Genomic DNA, 14,443 nt, shown 5'->3' on the forward strand with positions numbered 1-14,443 from the left:
CCCTGATCCTCTTCTTTCAAAATCATCTCCATACTTCAACGCCCCCTTCCATCCGTTTTCTTAAAAAACAGTTGAAGCGCTACCAAGAAAGGTCCCCTTGTATTCCTGAACTGGCTCCCGCCTTTCTCTCTTCCTCGCTCGGTACGCTCCTCTCGCTCACATTTTATACGCCGCCGCCGCCTCCTCCCCCTTCCCTTTCCCCTGCGGGTTTTGGCCAGGCAAGGCAAAGCGCCCGGCGCGCTAAAGAAAAAGAGCGGCTTGGGCATTGCTAGCCATCAAGTGGCTCGTTAAGGAAATGCAGGTGAGTGTGCAGAGAGAGCTCCGTCCCCAGCAAGCTCCTGCTGTCGGCGCTCGGTGCCGGTGGGGATGAGCCGGGGAAAGAGAGAGCAACACGGAGACTATAGTGTTTGCGCTTGCAGGAGAGACAGACTTTTTTTTTTTTTTGCTGCCACCGCCTCGCTTCCCACTCGCCTCGCCAGCGGGAGGGGCGTAAGTGCTCGTGGAGGTTCGCTTTGATAGCGCCGCCGCTCCTTCGCTCTCCCTTTGGATCCCCAGCGATGGCTCTTTAGTTATTATTCCGTTGCTTAAAACCGAGGAGTGCGACTGCCACAACCCGCCTAGTTGTTTTATTCCTCTTCGCTTTCTTTCTATTTTATTTTATTTTTTAAAATGTGTTAATCTTCTATCTTCCTCAACCGCACACTTTCCTCTCTGGCAGCTTCAGCGTCAGAGAGTTGCAGGTACCGTCTTCAGCCCTATAATAGAGCCGCGATTGGGCACGGCGCGCGCGAGCCACCGAGTTATTTATTTATTGGCCAAGGGTGTGGGGTGGGGGAGGCAAAGAGATAAAGCTCCCACCCACCTTGCAGTTTGGAGACGACCGAGAAGAAGAAGAAAGAGAGAGCGAGATAAAGAAAGAGAGAGGGAGAGAGAAAAAGAAGAGAGAGGGGGAGGGAGACCACTTTTAAAACCCCGCCGTGCTGGCCGCCTTCTTCTTGCACCCTCCCTCCTCCCCAGTCTGCAACCTTCCTTCGGCACCAAAACAAACCTGCTGGATCTGTGACATGTGGTTGTCTTTCTTTGCAGTTCATTCGTGGCCTTTTATGGAATAGGAGGACTGTTCTTGATCGTGACCGGCAGGAGCGGAAAGCGAAGACTCCTTAAGATTCCCAGAGAGGTGCGAGCTGGCTGCATTTAGTAAGTCGATTTTGGCTCTGCAAGGCTGTTATTGAATCCGGAGAGTCTGCTTCTTTCTGTCTGTCCCATAAGCTGCAAAATGCATTTCTCTTATGATTTTTTAGCAGACGTGGACAAAGAGGAGAGGTCTATCTTTAATCGAGCTTAACCTAAAAGCTCTGTTTGGGTGTAGATGAAAGAGATGATGTATGTGTTAAATGCATGTGTGCTTTGTAGTGCATTACAGTAGTTTCTTTTAATATATATATTTTAATTGCTGGGCATTTTAGAGTAGAAGAGTTGAGGAGAGTACTATTTCTGTTGTGGAAGTATGTTGAGAGTTGGGATGTATTGGGGAATGATTCTCCTTTGCTACACCAAAAGTGTTCTTCAGTAGACACCTAGAGGATTTAAAATGGAAAGGTAGCACTAGCTGTCATTTCAGCCTGCCAGAATAATATACAGGAGTAATATTACTGTGGATTTCCTGCTTGAGTTAGCTGCTTTAATTTCAGCCCTATTCTCTAATCTTCTCTTTAACGATATTGCCTATTCTCTGTCATTGTTTTCTCTATCTAATAAAGTATATTGATGACACAGTGCATGCACAAAATACAAGATTTTTACAGGATTGTATGCATCTATGGTTCTGTATGAACATATGCCTAGGTGTGTATATATGTGGGTATGAGTGCACATATAGAGAAAGAGGCAGACAGAAAGCGCACTCTGTGGGAGACCTGAATTGGGATTAGGCCATGAATATTATGAACTACTTAATGATAAAAAGTAAAGTCAAAAGACACAGTATTTAAAAGCCTCATCAGGATCTGTACATACCCAAAAGTTTTAAGGGCATTATTATTCTTTGGACAAGAATACTGTTACTAATATCTTATTATGGATGCTTTTTCTCAAATCCTATCTAATTGCTATATTGAAATATGGAAATATTTCTTGCAAGATCAGCTATTTTACTAGCACTTCTAATTTATTTATACTGGGCTTACTCCAAATAAACTTGGCTTAACATATTATTTCTTATTTATTTCTTATCATCAAAGATTGAAGTAGTAAATTATGAAATAGTCAATCCAAATAAATAAATAAGTAAATAACCACTCCAAAAACAAAACAAAAAACCAAACCCACCACTCTGCATTTCAAATTGTAATAATACCTTTGCTGGTAGAAATAATCAGTATGTTTTGAATGTATTGATTGAATCAATAATGTCTCAGTGTTATTTCTTATTGCCAAATGGATTTTGATTTTAATATTATCCCATTATTCTCTTGGTTATATGTTTGATATACTATATAGTGGAGCTTTCAAGAGTGTATAAATCATAAATTCAACTATGTTTTCATCTGTAACTTAGAAACTGAAATTCAGATGAAGACTGAAGCAACATCAGTGATTATACGGTGTAATTAAAACCCTCATAGCTTCATTGTTCAAAGTTATTCAGATTTCTTCATTTTTTCTTATATATTGGGAATCTGTATTTAAAAGTGTATAGTTGCTAAACTATACACTGGGTAATATGGATGCTTTTTCTCAAATCCTATCTAATCGCCGTATTGAAATATGGAAATATTTCTTGCAATATTAGCTAATTTACTAGCACTTATAATTTATTTTTATTGTGCTTACTCCAAATAAAGTTGGCTTAACATATTAATATTAGAAATATTAGTTGGGATAATGGTTTCTGGCTTCCAGAAATATAATGTTGGGATAGTTTGCAAGTTCAAAGAAGGACAAATCAATTTTGACATTTGTGACTAAATAGACTTAAACAGCAGCACTGGGGGTTGTAACTAGGTTATTTAACAGTGTTCAAAACCAGTGACTTAAATATAAGGAAGGCAGAAGCAACAGCCATATTGAAGGCCCAAACATGAAAACCCCCAGTGTGATCTCCCTTAACCTAGGACTTCAATAACCCTTTGTGAGCACGATATCACTATCTTGCTTGAGTTGCAAATATCTGGATGATCATAATAGCAAAGAGAGTTTCACATATGACTTTGTTGCTAATTCTGTGGATCATCTGGAGTTTTACGGCACAGATATTAGGTCCCAGTAAAAGTTGTACCAGAAGAATGGGAGGAAGGAGGGAGGGAGGGAAGGAAAGGAAGGAAAGGAAGGAAGGAAGGAAGGAAAGAAAGAAAGGCCACCACCCAGTTGCTGCTACTATGCTTCTTCTCTATTGTTACTGATGAGTCAGCCATTGACTCAGCATAAACATGTGTTGCAAATAAAGCTCCTAGAGGCCTTGGAGGCGTGCCCTGGTGATTGCTGCTTCCTATTCTCTTCCTCTTCTCACTCTCCTCCTCCATCCTGCTGAATGAAGGGGAAAGTATGTAGAAGGAGATAGATAAATCCAGCTCTTTGATGCCATCTGTCATTCATCCATCTTTTTGCAGCTCATATACTCTCTTTATCCCTCCTGCCTTTAGTTGTCACAGCCTGTTTGATGGTCTTTCAGACTCTCAGCATTGGAAAGCTTCATTTGGGAGGTTTGCTTTGGGGCCTACAGAGCTCTCTTTATATTCAATAGCAGAATTATTGTCCCCAATGAAAGTAACTTTCTGGAAGATTTTCATAGATTAGATGAAAATACCAGGTTTTCAAAAATTCCCAGTAAAATGCTTAAGGAATTTGCAAAATATTGAGCAAGGTGTTTTAGTTTAAGTGTAAACATTGGTGGATAGGTGTTATGAGTCATCTAAATTTTTCTGTGCTAACTTTTTGTTTTACAGTACTCTGTAATGGGAATAGTGAACTCTGTTTCTGAAAATTATTTTAATGCTTTGGAAAAGACTTGGTATAATTTCCCTAGAAATTATACTTGAATCAGTCATGTTTAAGGCCCTCTTTTAATAATTATGTAAAATGTATGAAGCTAGTGAATATTAAAATGCATTGTGGGATAGTGAAAAAATAATAGATTTGCAGTCAGGGAAAACTTTCTCTTTTGTTCTAAGGAAGTACTTACCTTTTTGGAGTAGATAAATTTGCTGTTGTCAGCAGTAATGCATTTCATTATGCAATTGTTCTTGTTATTCAGATCAGATAATGGCCTGATGAAATACATAAGCAGTCAGCAGGGAATGAATGATTAATTTCTCTAACATGTGCTTACTATAGGACTTCTGATTAATAAAGTACTGTCTACTGGTTCTTGCTTACAGTTGCAATTAGTGGTGGAAAAACTGTTTTCTTAACTTGTTATGTAGCACACAAGTTTTTATTTTTTATTTTTTTTTAAAATAGAGATTTACAAGCTCAATAATTTGGACTTAATTCACCAAAGCAACTGAGTAATGCTGGTTGACCAATTCATTAAGTTCTTCCCACTCTGAATAAACAAAGAATACAAAGCAAGCCAACATGATGCTCAGTTGTGAATAAGGCACATCACATACATTATTAATCTTAGAATGTACAGTTATTACTGACAGTTAGGGGTACTTTAGTTGCATTTCAATTTTATCTACTAGTAATTTTGAGATCCTCCCAAACAACATCACAAAGCATATTTCCACATTTTAAATACTCTAAAGTCATTGCATATAATTTATATATATTTTTAGAATAAACCATCTACATGATGTTCAAATGAAGTAAAATACCGCAGTTTACCAAACTGACAGTGAAAATAAACATAAATGCAAAAACAGTTTTGTTATAATTATCTGTTCTTAGAACTGGCTAATAATAGAAAGGCAGATTGAGAATATATCCCTTCATCTCCCCAATCCCTGCTGGGGGATAAAAAAAAATAGAAAGACTAAGGATACAGTGAATATAGAACTATCTAAATTTGTACTTGATATTATTCAAATGTTAAAAAACAATACTGTATTAATAAAGTTTGTCAAAAACCATCCTGACAGGTTTTAGAATAATGTATATTTCTCCAAAACAGCATTTTTTTTAACCGAAGGAATCAAATGCTTTTTAAAAATTCTGGGCAGAAATAAAATACATTGATCAACTTTACTAACACATGTAGAAAAGGAATTGTATTTTTTATGTATTACAAAATTCTCTATATTTTCATGCCCAAACCAACTCATTGATATAGATACTTAAAGAGAACAAGGCCAAAAAAATACAAGATAAATATAGTATCTTGAATAGTTAAGAGTATCTGCTATTAATTAATGCTATCATAAAATGTTATTTTGTATGTGAATGTTGTGTTGTATGTTAAGATGTATTCCATATATTTTAAGATGTGATGTTTATGTTTTTATTTTCTAATGTATAATTTCCTGATTTAGGTATAGAATTGAGTAGCATAATTTAGACTGCTCTGCAAATGTTTAGTTTCAACAAAATATTTGGTCTTTAGCAAGTTAAATTCACCTATTAATCCCTTTAAAAATATTTGCCTATGTTTTGCTTTTTGAAAGTTAAAATTGAGACAAAACCCTGTTCCATTAAGATAATTTCTACGTAATTAAACCAGTATAATTGAATTATAGGTGATAGTATAGAAGCTTGATGTTATCTTAGAAATATTTACAATGGATGTCAAAAAGGAATCTTTCTGAGATTAAATTAATAAAAAAGTCATAGTAGTCATATAAGATACAATATTCAAGATGGATAAATTGATAAAATACACTACATGTAGAGTACATGTTGGCTATATAGTATCCATTGATAATCACTCTATGTACTCTATTCTGCTTTGTACTGTAGGATTACCTAGATGTATGTGTTCAGGTATTGTGGAACAATAAAAAAATAATGAACAGTAACTGATACAACTACTGTAAATCAGAACTAACAATGAATTGATAACAACATTAAAGTAGTACAATTTTTACGTCATATCATATTGTTCGGAAGAATAAGCCAGTACATACTAGAAAATAAATGATAGTCTGTGATTGACATTACATCAATAAAATATGAAGAAATGTAACTATTTATTACTTTTACAATAAATTTTTCAGTGATTATTTGAAATAATGAACTATATAAAAGTTCAAAGTTTTTTCAGTGTTATTTAGTAAAAGAAATGAATACACAAATTATAATATGGTTCAGGAGCCATATTCAAGTATTACATTGAAATATTTGATGGCTAGTACAGTATTTAGTTTTTCTAACTCGCTTAATACAATGCCTGAAAAGGTTATCTATGTGTTTTGGATGAAACAATCACACTTTACCCTTATCTTTTTCCAAGTTTTTAATTTCTCATGTAAAAAATGTGTAAAATAAGAATGTATGTATGTACGTATGTATGTATGTATGCATGCATGTATGTATATAGTATAGGCTTCAGTCATGTAATATGACTGGAGAGGGGCAGCATCAAAGTCCAATTAATAAAAGTCCAATTAATAAATATGGGTTCACAGTTTTAAAAGGCTATCGTAATTGAGTAACATATTTCTTTGGAAATGAAGTTCTAAATAAATAAGCACAGAACTGATAATCTAGCTTTGTATTCTTAATGCTTATGAAATAACACACACAAACACAATACACACATAAAAGCACAGACATATGTGTAGTTTCCTGTGTGATCTGATTTATTACTCTGTTGAAGGAAAATAAAACCATTTATATTTTCAAGTAGAATGTCATGCCAAATGCCATAATGCTGAGGATTTGATAATTTGTAGTATGATTAAATCTAGGTTAGGAAAAGATATCTGATTTTTTTTTAAAAATCTTTATTTAGTAAGTTTTAAAATTAACACTTGAGAAGCACCCCATCAAGCCAGCTTGATTGATATATATATATATATATATATATATATATATATATATATATATATATATATATATATATATATGTCACATGTTTAAGCTGAATTTGAAAATTAAGGGAGACTAGGATAGATCTATTTCGGCCTTATTTTGGCCTCATCAGCTAGCCATACCCACTGGGACTTGAACCTGCAACCTAGAGAATTATCCTCTAGGCTACAGTATCCAATCCCTTCAGCTCTGTACCAGGGAAGGGTTACATTTTGTGCTGAATCACCCTGGTATATTGAAGGAACATCACAGCTCCTGTTTTGCCTCTCGGCCCAACCCAGGGCCATTTCCAAGGCAGTTAATTTTATTGATAGCCGACAATTCTATCTGTATGTGTCACATGTTTAAGCTGAATTTGAAAATTAAGGGAGACTATATATATACGTATATATTATATACGTATATATTATATTTATATTTATCTGTGTTGCATCATTTTTTTCAATCTACAGATATTTTCCTCATTTGCGTTGCCTATCATCAAAGAATGAATTTTCATGGAATTAATAACAAGCTATATGAAGTTTCATCCAAATAGAGAATGGTTCAGTACATACAGTATGTGGAATGTTCTTCCTAATTAGTATGTACATATTTAATAATGAGCACCTCATAGTGATATTGTCATTGCATGTATTTCATTGTCTTTATTATATCTTTTAAATTGTAATGGCCTTTATGCTGTCAGCTTTAAAAGCACATATGGAAGCTTAATTATTTTCAATACTGGATTTGCAGTGTTATGTAGTCCAGATAAAGGTCTTAAGAACAATTGAAAGCAAATATAAGACAAAGCCCATAGAATAAGTGTTAGGAAGCATTCTTTTTAAAAAAATATATATATATATTTATTAACTATTAACATTAAAAAAGAAAAAGCAAATACCGAACAACAGAAAGAATTTACATAAACAAAACTGAAAACAAAAACAAAACATAACCTATACGAACATAAAAACTAACTTAAACACTTAAACGATTTATAAGTTTGCCAACCTACTTATTGGCATTGCTACTACAGCTTTCTAACTATTATTTTATATATTATTTATAAAAATCTTGACCGGAAGCATTCTAAGGTACCTCATTTTGAGGTGAGAAGTTAATCAGATTTAAGTGCAGCTTTACAGAGATTGAGGAATATACACAAATGACTAGGTAGTTTATTTTTACATCTTTTCATCTCTACCTGCTTCACTGAATATAAGGGAGAACCTTATATTCAGTGCCTATGTAAGCCTATGAAAAAGGTTACTTTATGTCAACATTAGTAGTCCCTATGTTTTTCACTGGTGGAATAATCCCTGGAACAGAGTGAACATACTGCTTATTCATTTGATTGTCCTTTTCTCATAATTTTATCTGTCTTGATCTTTATATGAATATTTTTCTCAATTTTGTATTGACTTAATGGGTTGTTTAAATAGCAGTCACAATACAAACTAATTCGTTCTGATGTACAAAGCAGCTAATTCAAAAAGACACCTTTTCATGTGGCAAAATGCTTCCAATTCTTTTCTAGTTGTTCAAATTACTGTTTAGGTATAAGCAAAGTATTTTTGGTAGCAAGTGCTGTCATGCCATTGACAAGCAATATAAACTGGGTGGACGTGCAAGGAAAAAATTGACAGTGTTGTTCGCCAAGCGTATTAATTATACTAAATATTTCTGATGTTCATTATTTGCAATCTTTGTCTCTCTTTCCTAAGAGACTCTCTTTGTAAAAACAACATATTTATTTCATTTTAAACATATTTTGACTTATTTTAGACCATTTTTGTATAATAGTTTCAACCTCAGATTTCTTATTGAAAGTAGAGTCTCTCCTTTGAGAATTGGGAGTATTTATTCAAGTGGGAGAATACCAAAGCTTAATTACTCCAAACTCTAGTTATGATTTTTTTCCCCAAATTGTTTTCTGTAATTACTGCAACCATTGTAAAGTAATCCCCCTTGATAATAAGGAGAAACCTTGCCAGCTTTACTTTAAAACAAATCATACCCTTAAACATTGGTCAATCTTATACCAGGACCTGATTATTTCAATATTCTTTAAGTGATTCAAATATAAAGTGCAAAGGTTGTATTAGGACCTATAGTTTTAAAAAAAATTTCCTTCTCACCAATAGGTGGCATGTGTTTCATTCAATCTCAGGTCCTCTACCGGAAGCCTGGGAGTTTGAGGGTTTTATGCATTATCTTAGCTGTTTCTAGCCCTGCATGCTTCTGGACAGAGCACTCTGGTGTTTCTGGGATCTGTTGGAATTGTTCTCCCAGTTTAGGAATCACAGTCCCAAATTATCAACATTGGGACCACTGGGGCTTACTTTCTGTATCCATCCTCTTTATTCCTCCTTTAGGCCTTGATACTTCTCCAACTTTTGTTAATCTTTTTTCCTGATGTTGCTGTTACTTGGCTCTGCTGTTCTGTTCGGGTCGTATGCGACCCGAAGCCAAGTTTGAGTCCCTGTAAAAAATTTTCCCTGCATATCTGAAACTTGAAATTTCATGCTGGTTCATCATTTCAGGGGTTCTCTCTATGAGAATTTTTTTTGGGGGGTGGGGGGCTTAGTTTTTGCTGGGCAAAAAAAGTTACAAATCTTCTGTTCGGGTCACATACGACCCGGACCGAAAACTCTTCATTTGAAGTGCTTATGTTTGGTCAATTTGAAAACTTTTTTCACTTGGAAAGTAGTCTGAACATTTCTGCACACAATGATATGAAAATTGAAATGAAAAAAGTAAATCTTATTGGTTTATTTTGCGGATATAATGCACGCCCCCCCGTTTTTGTGATTTTTTTTTCAATTTATGGATAGTTTTGCTTGCAAAATGCATTCTATTTTACTAAAGTTGGTGTGGGATTGGTAGCTTGAACATTTCTGAATATAAGAAAAATATAAAGGAACTGAAAAAAATGATTCTTATTGGTTTTTTAATATCAGAAATAAGGCCTCCCCCCCCCCTCGGCTGCTTGCAACCATTTTCACTTTTTATTTTTTTATCCTCCAAATCCGAAATATTCTTTAAAATCTTAGGCATTCATTTACTCAATTTAACAATGCTGATCATCAAAAAATATTTTTGGGGTGGTGGCTAATTGTTTTCTGGGCAAAAAAAAATCATAACTTCGAGTCTGTTTCTGTTCGTATATGACCGGACCAAAAATAATTTTTTTAGGTACTTGAATTTGATCTTTTTGAAAACTTTTTCAACTGGAAAACTAGTTTGAACATTTATGAACATAATGATATGAAAATTGAACTGGAAAAATTGAGACTTATATTTTTATTTTGATCAAAAAGCCCCTCCCCCCCCATCCTTTTTTAATTTCGTGTCAATTTCTATTTTTTTAAGGCTACAAATACCTAAGGAATTTCCCCCCAAAAGGTTTGATATACTAAATTGAACATTTCTGAATATAAGAAAAATATAAATGAACTGAAAAAAATGGTTCTTATTGGTTTATTTTTGCCACAAAAAGGCCACCCCCCACCCCCGGCCTTGCTATGTGCCATTATTGTCACTGTTTATACATATTTGTCTAGAAATATTTGGAATATCCTTTTGAAAATCAACCACATTGTAGCCAGAGGACTAATTTTATGAAACAAATCCATTTTACTAAAAAAAAGTATGTAAGTTTGAAATTAGCAGCATAATTTTTATATAAATTGAAATAATTGAACACGGGGGGAGGCATACATTTATGTGCAAAATAAACCAATATGCATCAATTTTTCCAGTTCAATTTTCATATCATTATGTTCAGAAATGTTCAAGCTACCAATCCCACACAAACTTTAGTAAAATAGAATGTATTTTGCTAGCAAAACTATCCATAAAGTGAAGACTATTTTAAAAAAACGGGGGGGCATGCATTTCATCAACAAAATAAACCAATATGCATCAATTTTTCAAGTTCAATTTTCATATCATTATGTTCAGAAATGTTCAAGCTACCAATCCCATACCAACTTTAGTAAAATAGAATGCATTTTGCAAGCAAAACTATCCATAAATTGAAAAAAAATTCACAAAAATGGGGGGGGCGTGCATTATATCCGCAAAATAAACCAATAAGATTTACTTTTTTCATTTCAATTTTCATATCATTGTGTGCAGAAATGTTCAGACTACTTTCCAAGTGAAAAAAGCTTTCAAAAAGACCAAACATAAGCACTGCAAATGAAGAGTTTTCGGTCCGGGTCAGGGTGACCCGGGAACAGAAGATTTGTTACTTTTCTTAAACAGAACAGCAGGGTTAATCTATCATCACTGATGTCTGTTCCTTATCTACTACCATGATGTCTGATTGATTGGCCATTACCAGTCCATCTGGATCAGTAAATCCAACAAGATCTTAATTATTTTCCTCAAACATGCATGGAATTTCCCATATGATCGATTGGTCATTACCAGTCCATCTGGATCAGTAAATCCAACAAGATCTTAATTATTCTCCTCAACCTTCCATGGAATTTCCCATATGGACTTGAGGGAGTCTAGCCCATACACTTTGCAGATGTTCCTACATATAAGTTGTGTAGTTCAGCATATGTTGTTATTGCCTGCATCTTACAGCCTGCAGACTGTCTCTGAGGCCTCTCTACATTGGTTCCACCTTGGGTCCTGTTTAATGTGGTAAGTCCCTGGTTCTATGGATATGGTGCTCATTGCCTGCTCTTCTGCTTCTGTGATCAGTGCTGTCTTGAACTTGTCATTATCCTTCTGATTATCTGGTCAATGGGATTCAAGTCTATGCAGAACAGCACCATAGTGTATGCCATATTTGATGCCAAATATGTGAACTGTCTTGAATTGACTTTCATTGTTGTCTTCCACAGTGCTATCAAGTTCTTGAGGAAGTATTTAGCATCCTGTTAACATAGTATAGCACCAATCATTCACAGATCCACATGTGTGGCATTGAATTGTAGACATTCCTGTAATCAGGTTATGCTTAGATTGGTCTATCTAGACCTAGAGTTTTGGGTGACTACTTTATTGATGGAGCAAAACAGATATTTTGAGTATCTGTTGTTCTAGTGCTTTTCTGAATTCTATTCATGTACTGGCCTATATAGTCCTATATTGTAGTGACTATGATTCCTGATAGAATTTTCCATATTGTGGGGATGCAGGTTTTTGGCTGGGAGGTAGCTGGTCATGTTCTTTTATGGGAGTCTTTTGTGATTAATAGTATCCTTCCTTGCATTAGCCAGCTCTAATGGGTACCTGCTGCAAGCCCTTGGTTAATCTGAAATGCTGGGTGTTCATGCACTGCTGTTAGTTTCTTTAGCTAGTAGGTATAGATCATTTCTGGATATAGTACTTATTGTTCTTGACCTACTGTTGGGTGTCTACCAATGAGATGGCAACTGGTTCCTGTTCTGGGAGATTGTTCTGGGAGAGTGGTTTGCTGTCAGATCCTGCAGAAACTTTGTACTGGTGTTAGATGGTTTCTCTTTCTCCCATATATTCATTTAATACTGTTCAGTTTCTGACAGTGGTTCTGCTGTCAACTATGTTGTTGCATAATTGTTCACTGGGAAGTATAGCTTGGAGGGTTATTTTTGTAGAACAGGCCATATATCAATGATGGCGAACCTATGGCTCAGTTGCCACAGGTGGCATGCGAAGCCATATCTGCTGGCACATGAGCTGTTACCCTAGCTCAGCTCCAATGTGCAGATTTTTGGCTCAGCCGGAGGCTCTGGGAGGATGGCGGAAGGCGATAAATGGACTTACAAAGCCCACCAGATGTTGGGAAATGGGCTGTTTTAGGCCTCCAGAAGGCCTCCAGAGGGAGCAGGGGAGGCCATTTTCACCATCCCCAGGCATTGAATTGTGGGTGTGGGCACTCACACATGCACAATAGCACACACACATGCACTTTTGGCACCTGAGGAAAAAAAGGTTTGCCATCACTGCCATATATTTTCTTGGTCTCTGATTCTCTAATGTATTCCCCTAACCTGGTAGACAGTGCTATGAGGGTTTGTTTAGCAGTGTCTAGGTGTCTGGTAAAACAGACTTAGCCTTAGCTTAACTAATTCTGCCTTAGAATTGTAAGGCTATATTAATAGAAGGCATAAAAAAAATCTGAAGGCATAAAATCCCACTGCCATTTTTATCTGCCTGATCCATTAGAAAGGTCCTCTCTAAATTTCTTTATGTGACCAGCTGTTTTTCAATTAGGATGGGTAAAGACCATCTGTCTATCCATAGTTTCCTCATACATTTCATATATCCCCTCTCATTAGCTCTACTGTTTATAGTAGCATTCCATCAATTACAGATTCCTGGTCTAGGTATACATCTTGGTCTATGTATAGTTTATCATAAGATTGCCCTGGTTCCCCAATATTGGGCAGGGATCTTGTTCATTAGGGCAACATCCAATTTGGCATCACTGTCTTAGGTTATGTCACTCAAGTCCAAGGTAAGCAAGTGAAACGTTAGTAAGGACCCCTACTAGTAAATCAGGTACCAGCCATGATTTGGTCTAATCAAAGGGCTGCATTATAACTAATATGCAGGATAGAGTTCCTGAAATTTTTACTACCACACTGACGGCATGGCTTATTTTGTGGGTGTGGTTTGATGTTCATGTGAACAGGTGGGAGTGGCTTGTCAACCATGTGACTTGGTAAGAGTGCTTGCCGGCCATGTGATCAGGTGGGAGTGGCTTGATCATGTGACCATGGAGTGGCTTAAAGGTCATGTGACTGGCTTAAAGGTGGCCAACTTGATGTCACTCATATCAAGAGTTTGGGTTAGGGTTAACTTCTCCTCCCCTCAAAGAGATAAAATTTCCATAGATATTTACTATTACTGAACATCCAAAATATAATCCTATGTATATATTCCATATGTGTACATACATATTACACACTGACACACAAAAATATACATTATGTACACATACACACACACATACGCACAGCTCTTATAAAAATTACACATTCAACCTCACTTACTGAGATAGGAAAAACACACCCAGAGTCCACTTTCTGCCACACATTTAACCATAATGTTAGAACATTACACACACCTTCAGATGTACTGCCCTAGTTTGCACATCACTGTTAAATAAATAAATAAAAAGCAGATTCAGCCCTCCCCCCAGACACAATTACACAATCCCCTGGCCCCTGCCCATGTTACTTACTGGCACAGGTCCTCCTCCTTTCAAAGTCCTCCTCTCACCAATTTTGTAAGTTTCATTTTAGGAAAAAAGTAAGGCAAGCCGCAAGTGAGGTGGGCGGGGTGATTGGTGTGCCAGCAAATCAGTGAGGCATTGGCTTGTCAATTACTCTGCCAGTGCATTTGCAGAGGATGTTTTTTTTTAATTAAATAAATAAAAAATAATTTAAAAGGTGGTGGCCTTGAGTGACAGGCAATCAATCAAATGACACCACCAGCGAGCTACTACCGGTACTGTGATCCTGACCATACCCTCGGGAACCCA

The 14,443-nt window shown here is 35.9% G+C and overlaps 1 long non-coding RNA gene across 1 annotated transcript in view; it reads left to right on the forward strand.

Moving 5' to 3' along the window:
- Nucleotides 1-222: 222 nt before the first annotated feature.
- The window catches only part of LOC139158928 (uncharacterized), a 376,821-nt gene continuing 362,600 nt past the window's right edge, over nucleotides 223-14,443 (forward strand). The window contains exons 1-2 of the long non-coding RNA XR_011557771.1: nucleotides 223-301; nucleotides 1,087-1,197. This is a non-coding gene — a long non-coding RNA (uncharacterized lncRNA). The remainder of the gene's footprint in view (nucleotides 302-1,086; nucleotides 1,198-14,443) is intronic.

This window comes from Erythrolamprus reginae, chromosome 2, assembly GCF_031021105.1.
Source record: "Erythrolamprus reginae isolate rEryReg1 chromosome 2, rEryReg1.hap1, whole genome shotgun sequence".
NCBI lineage: Eukaryota > Metazoa > Chordata > Lepidosauria > Squamata > Dipsadidae > Erythrolamprus > Erythrolamprus reginae.